General features: G+C 33.5%; 1 protein-coding gene across 18 annotated transcripts in view; it reads right to left on the reverse strand.

Moving 5' to 3' along the window:
* The window catches only part of LOC105218415 (tropomodulin), a 120,714-nt gene that overhangs the window by 52,021 nt on the left and 56,073 nt on the right, over positions 1-12,620 (reverse strand). The gene's annotated exons all lie outside the window — the stretch shown is intronic.

Genomic DNA, 12,620 nt, shown 5'->3' on the forward strand with positions numbered 1-12,620 from the left:
ATTTTCAGGCAAGTTTTTATCTTAATAAATTGACCCAAATAACAACTAAGCTTTAGAAGCATGCTGCAAACTTTCACTTCTCCAAACACATTGATATGAGTACACACAAGTATTGATATTTTCAGAACAATGCATTTACCAACATAAAGACATTTTAAAAGAACTTATCAGCAATTCTTCCATGGTAGTCAGAAAATATACATCAAATACATGAAATTAAAATATGAAAGTGAAAATAATTTCTTGGTGTGGCAGTAATATTTTGTTGTGCAGAAGCAGAAAATGCAAGATATTTCTAGACAATGCACATAGAGAGAGAGAATTCTAACGAACTATATAATAATATATACGAATATATTTACAATGTATTTATGCATGTACATATTTGAGTTTGAGTCTGTGCACATGCGATTGATGCCAAGTGCGTGCTTTGCTACTTGTTTGCATATTTCACTCCGTCATCCCTCCCATTTGCTATGCAAATAAAATCACTAAAGCGTTTTGCATAATTTTTATGGAAATCGTATGATTTACTTGAATATAAATATGTTTGCGGTTGTAGAAGCTGAGGAATTGAAATGTGCCAGTGGAAGCTCAGTTGAGCTTTGCTTTTAGACCAGTGCGAGATCACAACTAATCTTATTTGAATTAATGTGATGGAGAAAATGAAGTTCATAAGGAGATTAGAGAAATGTGCTTCCAACTTCCGCTACTTCCCCGCTACTGTTGAATATAGAGTTTCCTTCGAATTACTTACTGAAACCACAAAGCTCCATTTCATATACACTACTCCAGCTTGAAACAGTGAGCAGCTAGTTAGTTACGAGAGTCTCGTGTTCAATCCGCGCTCCTGGTTATTTCTAAGTATATTAAGGGAGAAGCGAATGCAAGTCTTCCAAGCGCAAATATTTAATTTTAAGCGCACAAATAAATCATCTAAGTCATTAAAATTATGTGGCAAGCAGCAGAATGGAGCCAGCACGCCGGCAACCTAATGGGCGTTAACAGCAGCAGCTACAAGCAAACTTATCTGCATCTCATCTTCATCTCCAAACAGCATACTTTGACTGTGTCTTCAACCACACCACGCCAACGGCATAATCAAGAATATTAGCGGCATCACCAATGGCAACTTCATTTAGTTAACCAACAACTCGCACGCAGAGGAACACACACACACATACATACTTGTTTTTGTGTATATGTACTGACATCGCCCGCCAAAGCTAACCGAGATGCTCTTGACGTGCTTTTCACGAATATTTCTGAAAGCGATAGTTTTGTAGAATTTTCAATGCACACACTTATGTATTTACATATATATTTATGGCAACTCAAAAGAAATCTACATTTCAGTAAAACGAAAGGACTCGCTTGCGGTAATTTCATTTTCAACTCTTAAGCATATCCGTTATCTCTCTGCTGAGTGTGGCTTGCATTGCTCATTTTACGCTCATTTCCCCCCCGCTTCTGAAGCGTTTAACTCGCTCGCTTGGCAAATATGTCACTGTGTTTGCGTGCTCATAATTGAGTATGGCAAATTTCTAATTAACTGTTTGAAGTAATTATATAAGCCATTTTAAAATTATGTAAATTAAAATCACACACACAAATGCATATCTGCAATTCCATATAGTATAAGAGATGAACGCGTATATGTCTGTATGTTTGTGCGTACAATGTTGGGTGCTATGCAAATTGTTTGTGTAAGTAACTTATAATTAAGTAAATTGTTTGCCAACAAAAGCACAGCTTTCGCACAAACACTCACTTACACACACACATACAAATGGAAGTCGAAGTGTTGCGGTATGCTGCGCTATGATTATGCCGCCAACTGGATTCGATAAAACTTTTCTAATAACATTTCGAAGTTACTCCCTGCTTTGGTGTCATTTCATTTATAATAAGCGTTGCAACTCATTTAAGAATAATTACATTGAATTTTTATGTAATAAGAACTTGTTGGGTGGACATGGTTTACTTGTTTAATTTTAACCTACAAAATATCAGCTGACAATTTTAGAAATAACGACTTTCGTGCATTAAATATTGTCAGAAAGCCACACAGAAATGGCAGGAGAGTGTGAAAGAAATCAATACTAAATCGGCTGATTCCAGAACATTAAAATTTTCTTTCGTTCTAGATTGTTTCTCTTAATTTTTATTTACTTCTAGATATATATACTGTTTTTCAAAGGGAATATTCCAATTGTGCATCCCATTTTATTTCAAAATAGAAATACTGTTCTGAGAATGATACCCGAAGCTATATTGAAAATTATGAACTAGAGTGTTACGTTACCGATATTACTGGAATCTTAATAAGAATGCTATGAGAATCTCACATTAACAATGATGCGGTATATGGTTTCAGATAATTATGCAGATAATTTTCAGTGACATCTTCAATTAAATCAATCAAAAATAGTGCAATGAATAGTAAATAAATCTTAACTCCCAAAATCACATTATTGCTGAGTTTCAAATCAGTTCTATTAAATTGAGAAAAAACCACACTCCAGTAAGCACATATTCTTAGAAGCAACGAACTTATTCACAAAATACACAAAATAACGGTAATTTTTGATGCTAACAGTAACAAATATATCAACATAGACACTTCATGTGTAACATATAACTGTAATTAAATAATTTCCGCTTGATTCGGTGAGAAGCGCATATCAAAAGAACAGAACTTTAAAGCAAATCAAACAACTGAAGCAAAATTGAGACTTTACGAGTAAAATTAGCTCATTCCATTGTATTGTTTAAGTGTTTTATGTAATATCATAAGCATACCAAAAATAACACATATAGTTTATGGATGAAAATGAGAAAATACGAACATACATATATGCACCAAAAACACCGAGTATATAATAAGCAAATAACATATGTACCAAGTATGCTACTTAAGTAATTAGTAAGTTTCCGAACAATATTGAACAATAATAGTTTTAGTATGCAACAACAATACGATGCAGTTATGTGTGAGATTCACAATAACATAATGTAATTTTACAAAACACCGAGAGTAACTTACTCTTGAATATTATCAAAATCGATTGTATACTCGATTGCGCTTGAGTAGTGAACACATATTCTATTATTTTCTGAACAGCGAAAAACAAACGAAAACATTTACTTATTTCAAGTACTGTATGTAGTTAGTGAAACAAAAATATATTTAAACTGTGTTTCTCAATTATATCGCAAATATTGTAATTATCAATAAATCAACATTAATCTATAGTATTGTATGCATAATAAAGATGGAAATTTAACATAAATTTGAGCTCACTTCTTATTAATGACAGGTGGTATTAGAGAATTACAGCAGGTTTAAGGTGATTGAATTATTAAAAAAATATAAGAATTTTATTTGAGGTTAGAATGGTCCGTGCTTGGAATCACCCAAACACTTCCCTTCAATATCTAGCATTCGACAGGCTATGGTTAAAACACCTCGGTAATCCCATCATCGGCAAACCTAGCGAAATGACTAGAATCGACATTAGCCGACTTAAGGACTTTATAATAGAGTCCAAGCGCTTTCTTTGCCGCATTATAAGGGTCTTGGCGAACCGTTAAAATTATTTTGGTGCCATAAAAAACAGCCGCAGTGAGACTCCCGGCAATTGTGGAGATCTACCCTAGAAAAGAGTTGGTGGCTTTTTTCGAAATATATTTTCTTAAAAAAAAATATTTACGCCGTAGTTCTTAAACTTTTCACTATACAGCTTGACAACCAGTGGATGTTTGACTAATCCGGGAATCGCAAAAACACTCTATAAAAAGAGCAGTGTTGTTTTTAAATTACCAAATCTAATTCAATCCATTAATTGTAATCACATTGTTTGACAACATTAAACACTAGGTAAATATATTATCGAAAACGTTTTTTTTTTGTATTATTTTAACGGCGTTTTGAGGTGACAGACAGGTGCCGTCCAAAAAAAGCCCCACCCCTTATTAACCATACACTTTAGTGCATTCGACTGCATTTCATACGACAACCAGAAAGCGGCAGCTGCCCAGCATTGGCACGCTTCCAAGTGCAAGACGCATTTCCTGCAAAGTGCCAAATGCCAACTAACTTTGTAGAGTGCAAATAAGCGCATCAAAACAAATAACAAAAAATAAGCCAGAAAAAAATAATAGTTTCCCAGCATGGTAGTGGCAGAATTAATAACAAGAAAGTGGTAAGTATGTGGAATTAGTAAGAGTTTTGTACTTGAAAATGTTAAGTAGTTTGTTTCTGTTTCTGTTTGTAGGCAAGTATAAAATGTCCTTGTAGAATGTTTAAAGGTTTTTACTTTTGTTTTTAGTTTTTGTTTATGTTCATTTTGTTGTTGAATGCGAGCTTGTAACCTAATTAAAACAGGAATATTTCTTAAATACTTTTCTTTAAAAAATACCATTACTATTTTTCCGTTCTTTACACTTACATTTTCTCTTTAATTCAATTTCCTTTTAGATAAATATACTTATTCAAGGGGTACTTCGTTGGTTGTGTGCATTCTCTGATTCTCGAAGTTAGCTTTCACAATCAAAATATTTGGGTTCGAAGTTCGAAAAATTAATTTTTTTAATTATTATTAATTTATGGATATAGTTACTAAAAAATCCAAAAATATTGATAAAACCAACATTTTTCTCTTAATTCAATAGTGTATAAACCTTAACGGTCAAGATGCTATGAAAGGTATAAGTTGGATCTTAGAAAAAAATATATATATATCTAAAATTACTGGGCCCCTTAAAGCATCTGTCATATAAGCTTTACTTATATGAAAAAAAAAAACTACCGGAAACATTTTAGTTTAGTCTAATACACAGTCGGCAGTTGTACCGAGTTATATATAAAACTAAATTTAAAAAAAATGTATATAAAATTACAGGTTCTATTAAAGTTACAATCTTTAATCTGAAATAACTGTTGGCTGTATTATAAACATGTAAAGTCAACCATGATAAAATCCTTCAAACGGAAACAATCTAGATTATTTTTGGTTTTGGTTTTAGGTAATCATTATGTTTCTTTCTCCTCTTCTCTATTTATTGTACCCTCAACAATGACGCCCAGAATATGTGTGTAAATACATTTAATTAATTTTCCTTTTCTTTATACGAAGCTACTTTGTAGTCCGGCAATATTTCTTATCTGTCTGCTGGAAATGTTCAACAAAATGCTTCCAAATATGAGTGAAACTTATTCTTACAAACGTTCACTATTATATAGGTTTATTATATAAGTTAATAGAGTGTTTGCTTCCCCATCATTCCTGTTTTAATTTTGTCCTATTTCATCAAATGCCTACACACACTTTTGACAATTCATACTGCTACTTCATATCAGTAAAAGCTCACTTATTTTTGTGGTGGCATTAAGCTCTTCTACTTCTACTCTCCACTAAATTTCTATTTCAATAGAAGTCCTTTAAATTCTTTGCTTTAAATTAACTTCAATAGGAACAAGTAAGGAAGGGCTAAGTTCGGGTGTAACCGAACATTTTATACTCTCGCAATTTATATATTTAACTTTATTTATATTATATAATACACAATTTGACCCACATATTCGTCATATATATTGAATAAAGTCCATTGAAAGTTGGAAACTCTAATATTAGGTTAGAAGCACCAAGGTCCTCGTGTTCGATATATGGGGTATTAAAAACCTTTGGTCCGATTTCGGCGATGTTTAGAATGGGGCTGCCACACTATTAACATAGTATTTGTGCAAAGTTCTACACCGATATCTTCACTAGTACTTACTTTATATATTGTAAAGTTAACGATTCAGATCGTCTTCAAAGTTCTGGTACATAGGAAGTAGGCGTGGTTGTGAAACGATTTGGCCTATTTTCACAACATATCATTGGGATGTAAGGAAACTATTACAAACCAAGTTTCATTGAAATCGGTCGAGTAGTTCCTGAGATATGGTTTTTGACCCATAAGTGGGCGATGCCACGCCCATTTTCCATTTTGTAATAAAATCTGAGTGCAGCTTCTATCTGCCATTTCTTATGTGAAATTTAGTGTTTCTGACGTTTTTTGTTAATGAGTTAACCCACTTTTAGTAATTTTCAACCTAACTTTTGTATGGGAGGTGGGCGTGGTTATGATCCGATTTCTTTCATTTTTGGACTGCATTAGGACGTAGCTAAATAAAACGACTGCAGAAAGTTTGGTTTATATAGCTCTATTGGTTTGCGAGATATGTACAAAAAACTTAGTAGGGGGCAGGGCCACGCCCACTTCCCCAAAAAAATTACATCCAAATAAGCCCCTTCATAGTGCGATCCTACATACCATTTTATTTCCATAGCTTTATTTATGGCTTAGTTATGGCACTTTATGTGTTTTCGGTTTTCGCCATTTTGTGGGCGTGGCAGTGGTCCGATTTTGCTCATTTTCGAAAGCAACCTTCCTATGGTGCCAAGAAATAAGTGTGCCAAGTTTCATCAAGATATCTTAATTTTTACTCAAGTTACAGCTTGCACAGATGGACGGACGGACGGACAGACAGACATTCAGATTTGAACTCTACTCTTCACCCTGATCACTTTGGTATATATAACCCTATATCTAACTCGTTTAGTTTTGGGTGTTACAAACAACCGTTATGTGAACAAAACTATAGTACTCTCTTTAGCAACATTTGTTGCGAGAGTATAAAAATTAAATTAATTTCAATAGAAGCATTCCGCCTACACAAACTTTACCTCCTACATATGTAAGTTACAAATTCTCACCCGATTACGTCCGGAATATGGATGATTATGAATTGCGGTTTGGTGTTGTCAGATTGTAACTGATTAAACTGGATAACCGCAATGAATTCACGAGCAGTCATTAAGCTGTGGCAATTTGTTGGGTCAGCAAATGTGTTGCACTATTAACGGTAATAGCTGACTTGTAATGTTTTTGTCTTCGAAATTGCTTACATGAGACTATTAATATGAATATTGTATGTGCATATTTATGCTTTTTCGGTGCTATTCAGCAATTAATATGTACATGCATGTGCATAAATCCTTTCTAAATGCTTACATTACGTGCTATGAATAAATTATGACAGTCATGTCAACATATATGTATGTATTTCTGCATATATAAACAAATTTGAGGAAATTTGTCAACTCCTTTGTTATACTTATATGTATATATAAGTAAATGGCTGACAATCTCAGCTTGGCTGATATGTATAGAAAAATTATTCGGTTTAATTCAAAAAGCATTGAAAGCATTAGAAGCTCAACTTAATGCTGGAGTCACTAATATAATATAAATAAAAGATTTATGAGAGAGTTTGAAGATTTTTGAATTGGGACTAAATTTTTCAAAGAATCCAATGGTAGAAAATGGTAAATAATTTTGATATAAGAAGCCATTGACAAATTTTTTTTTTTTGTAAAAAATGTGTTTTGTTTTTTTTTTTTTTTTGTAAAAAATTTGTTTGGCCTGATTCATTTAAGTGTATAAAGTGTTAATAAAGACGATATATGGAAACTATTAGTTTTTTTTTATAAATTATACAACAATTTAGTATTTTCATAGATAATTAGTAATTCTATCATGAGAGAAAAAAGAGAAAAGTTCTGCGTATTTATCCATGAAATGAATGCCAGAATCACTACAAGTCTTTAAGTACTATGAAAAAACAACAACAACAAGATAAACATATATACTTATGTACATATACAAATTTATACGAATTGATTATTTATTTGTTTTAAATATTTTCGCTTTTCCGTATTTTTGGTTTTTGGCATTCAGCGTTCAGCATTTTCCTCATTGGCTCTTTGTCGCGTAACGAATTGATACAACGCATTTCAATCAAGTTCTATGCCAAAGTCGTGTCCTTGTCAAATTAAGTGTATATATGTATATACATATAAAGTATATGTATGTATGTGTGCATACAAAATATAAGCGAGCACTCGACCCACAATCTATACAAATACTTATGAAGATCTAAATACAAATAAAACAGAAGAGCTATTATATATATAATTTTATGCTAATGGCCGCTCGCCTAAATGTCCAACGCTCGGCGGCAACAATAATTAGCCAGCCACAAAAGGTGGGCACGCACAAATGCGATAAGTTAGAAATTTCGCTGACAATTTTTGGGCGAAAAAATGTGGAAAAATAAAAGAAAAGAGTTGCATGCAATTAGTTGAGCTAAACGTGCATGAAATGCGAATTTCCGATTTTTATTGGTTCCTTTGCCTTTTCGGCTTTTAAAGTCTACCCTTAGTTGCAAAATTAGAGCAAATTGGAAAAATAAATATATATATTTTCATATTTAAATTTTTTTCTCGCATGCGATATTTGCTCCAATTTTATTTCACCAGCTTGCGGAGAATTGCGCTGTAAAATTTAATTTTGTCGCAAAATATTTATTTTTACATCTGCATACATACGGACACACACACACAGTTCAATATATATATATGTATGTCTGTCTGCTTGCCAGTGTTGGAACACAAAAAGTGAGAAATACTATAAAAAAATTGCGTTTCAACGTCCTTCACCTTTTGTTTATATTTATGCATTACAAAATTAAAATTTGTCGCGTCGCGACGCGTCTCCGCCAGCCTACAATTTGCAGCGAGCTGATTGCGCGCAGGTATTTACAGGTGTCTATTTTTAAAAACTCAAATAAAAGTGAAATAAAGTAACAAAAAAAATACGCAGACACATATACAATTCTTCTAAGAAGTTTGAGCAAAAGTTTTGGAAGAGCGCAAAAATCATATTTTCAAAAAAATGCAAAAAAAAAAACAAAGAAATTTTAGCGCGTCCTCAGCTACTGCCACTGCGTATGAGCAAAATGAGTACGTTGTGAGTCTCAAAACAAAGAGACAATTTGTTTTTCCATGCCAATATAAAGAGCACAAAGAACAAGCAACTGCTACTCATTCTTCATAGACTCTACTCCCTGGCTTTGTCTTTGCAATTTACTTTTCCTGCTGCTCTACTTTTCGGCATATACTTGCTAACGACTCTCCTGTCTTGCCGCGCTTGGGTCTTCTCACTCTCCAATATTTTCTTATTTCTCATTGTATATACAAATGCTCACCGCACACCTCATCCACCTCTGTCACAAAACCATTCATCCTTTCCCTCCCCCGTCTGCCTGCCTTTACTTCACAATCAGATCTGCCTTTGTTTTAGCAACTGCGCAGCTTTTCGTCCAAAAGTGAACAGTCGCAGCGGCGTATTGTTGGCAGGCTGCCAAAGCGCTATACTTGGAGATCATCGGGAAAATTTCTGAATTTCTGCCAGAAATTATTTATAACTAATTTATATGCTTGCTCGTTTGCACACATGGCCGTCAAGGCGAAAACAGCAAATATAGTTGGCTTTTTTCAGTGGCCAACAGCGACAGCGCTCGCAGCAGCAGCGCGATCGTTCACACACACACAAACGAGTATCGGCGAACAAAAGCGCATGTGAGTGTGTGTGTGTAAGTTTATTTGTGAAAATGTTGCGAATTTTTAGATTTGAAAAAAAAAAATGGGAAAAATGTTGAAGAGTTCAACAAATGCCCCGCCGGATTCGTCCGTCTGCAATGGGTTTTCTGAGTAAATGCTGCGTGCTGGCAATCCTCCTCTTTTTATAATATTTCATAGATTTCGCAATTTTTCACACACTTTTGCGAACCTTTTTGTTCGATTCAGCAGCTGTCAGAAATTGACAACTATGCGAGTTCTTAAGTCCAACATTAGCGCAAACATACATACATACATATGTATATATATAGTATTGTATGTGTGTATGTAGCATCTGTTGTAGAAAAATCCAATATTTTGATGGCTACTCGTCAAAAATTGATTGTTGTTTACTCACAGTACAATCTAACTGCGTGTACATAAGTATATAATAGAAAATATATATGACATACACACTTGATATACGAGTATGTATAGACTATAACTATATAGCTGCCAATTCGAAGATTTATAACTCGCAGCATTTAGTCTCAGACTGATATCCACTTATATATATATATATATATATATATTAAAGCAGATAGTCTCATTGATACTCTATATAATATATATTTCTATTTAGTCTACATGTGAGAGTTTCTCCACAACTGTGCCGTATTTGCTCCATATTGCCGATGACTCATGGCTTTGTGTACATTTATTGTGTATTATTTTTATTAAAATTAATATTTTCGCTTGCCAATTGTATGGCCAAGGACAGCTGTTGCGGTTTGTTCTTAGAATTGGCATTCATCTTGTATATTTATCGATCTATTTCAAGTAAAAAAATGTGTTTCAAGTGGTTTGGCTGCGTTTCTTTTTATGTAATCAATAACAAATTACTGTAAACGCGAAATTATTGAAGACTAAAAATAAAATTTGGTTTCATATTTTAGTTCACTTACTATTTAGTTGGTTTTGAGTTGTTGGGTTGTAAACATACCTGAAATGAAAGGGAAAAATATTTTTATTTAGAATTAATAGTTTCAAATTATGTGGGATGAAGCATTTTTGGAATTAAGTGAGGATTTTAAATAGATTCTGCTATAAAATTCCTATTAAAATTTTAGTAGATATTGGATACAGTTAAACCTCATAAATATACATTATACAATTTACAAACAAAATGCTGTTAGATTTCAACTTGCAATGCATATTATTTTGTATAGAGTTTAAAAATCCGTGCATTTCTAAATTTATTCCACTTTTTTGATGTAGCCTATATTGTAGAAGTATATACAGTGCGATGAGTTACTTTTTAAGTTTTTGCCTTAGAATATTTCGTATGGGATTCTATGTTAAATCTTTCTTTATATACAAAATTTATAAATCTAATTACACTTTAAATACAATCGTTGAGAAAATCTCGAGAATATTATATCTCAGTTTAATTTTTTTTTTTGGAGTTGAACAGTTAGATCCCGACGTTTTTAAACTCTCATGGCTTTCATGACTTGGCTAACTCAACTCATGTGTAGATTACGACCCTTACTTGGTTGGGATAGAGGAGAGTACCAGAGTAAATCGTCTCAAATTGGAACTGAATTATGTAATAAAATTAGTCTATTTCCCTTAATTGAGGGATTTATATCGGTTACTTTTACCGATTTATTTCTATATTGATAACTCTACGGCAATAAAATAAGTAAATAAGCAAAACAGAAGATGACAAAAAAATTGTTGTCAGAGATATCTGATATAAATCTAATCGCTATACTAAATTTTTCAGTGAAAATCGGAGATTATTAATATGCATACTCCCTTCCTTAACCTAATATCAGCAAGGTTAGTCAATATACCCGATCCAACTAAAATATATATATAAATGGTTTATTTCCGATTTTTTTATATTTTTTCATTAAGAGAATACAATCAAGTAACGAAAAGGGCGAAAGTAGCGAATTGGCTAGAATCGATATTCGTAGTCTTAAGAAATTTGTAACGGATTCCAAACGTTTTACTGAATCTTAAAGGTGTTTGATCCACAGGAAGTTTTATTGGTACCACAATGGACAACGCCAGGCTGTCTAAGTGAGATCTTCTGTTTTTGCAGAGATCTGCCTATAAACCTAACCTAACCTAACCTAACGAAAAGGGAGACTTTTATGTATACTTTTCAAAGAAATAACTTGTTCTTCAAGTCAATTTAAAATCGAAAACACAGCTTTCAGCCACAAAAGGACAATCCCCTACTCTGACCTTGCCCAAACATGGAAATAATTTATAAATTGTACTGGCACCCCTGTTCGATGCTTTGCATTTGAATGATAGATTCCATGGACGTTCAACAAGAACAGTGGTGTGTTAGAGTGTGCCCAACAAATGCTTTCAATTTCTGCATTTTACTTGACTTTTGGCGAACATCTCTTAATTCTTAATTGGAATTTAAATAATTTAGCAATGAAAGCTTTCACTGATTTTCCAACATGTCAAATAGCGTCAAACAAAAATCATACACCAATGTCAGCAGCATTCACACAAGCCAAAGCAGTGAAAGTGCACGACTCCACATACATAGATGTACTGATGTATTTACAGTTAACTACAAATGCGGCAATATGCAAGCGAGTGCGAACTTCCGTTTGCATGCCTGTGCGCGGGAATCGCAAGTTCTAATAGGAGAGCGGAGAATAAATTCAATTTAAATGGATTCTAATTGTGGCCACAATGTGGTTGCTGCCACCGCTAACGAACACATGTACTTCTGCATCGATATGCACACAAACATGCATATATACATGCACTCATATGCTAAATGACATTTGCACCCATAACTTTTTCGTTTTTTGTAGGAATGATATGCTGAGGAGGCAACCCAAAGTGCCCTTTTAATTGCAATGGCACCACACAATGGCATTTATGCAAATACGAGTATAAGAACATCTGTATGTATGTGTGTGCGACCGCTCGCATGTGTGGCTGCAAACATTCAAGCTAAACACACACACACACTTACAGCGCGCGGCTGCTCATTTTAATTAAAAGATAAAATAGCACCAAAATGACTTTCAACAAAAAAGTCGTTAACTGTGAGTGAAATGAAAAAAAGAAACGACAACAACAACGGCAAACAAAAGAGTTATGTTTAATAGCAGGAACCGCTGAATGGCC

The sequence above is a fragment of the Zeugodacus cucurbitae genome, chromosome 2, assembly GCF_028554725.1.
Source record: "Zeugodacus cucurbitae isolate PBARC_wt_2022May chromosome 2, idZeuCucr1.2, whole genome shotgun sequence".
In the NCBI taxonomy this organism is placed as follows: domain Eukaryota; kingdom Metazoa; phylum Arthropoda; class Insecta; order Diptera; family Tephritidae; genus Zeugodacus; species Zeugodacus cucurbitae.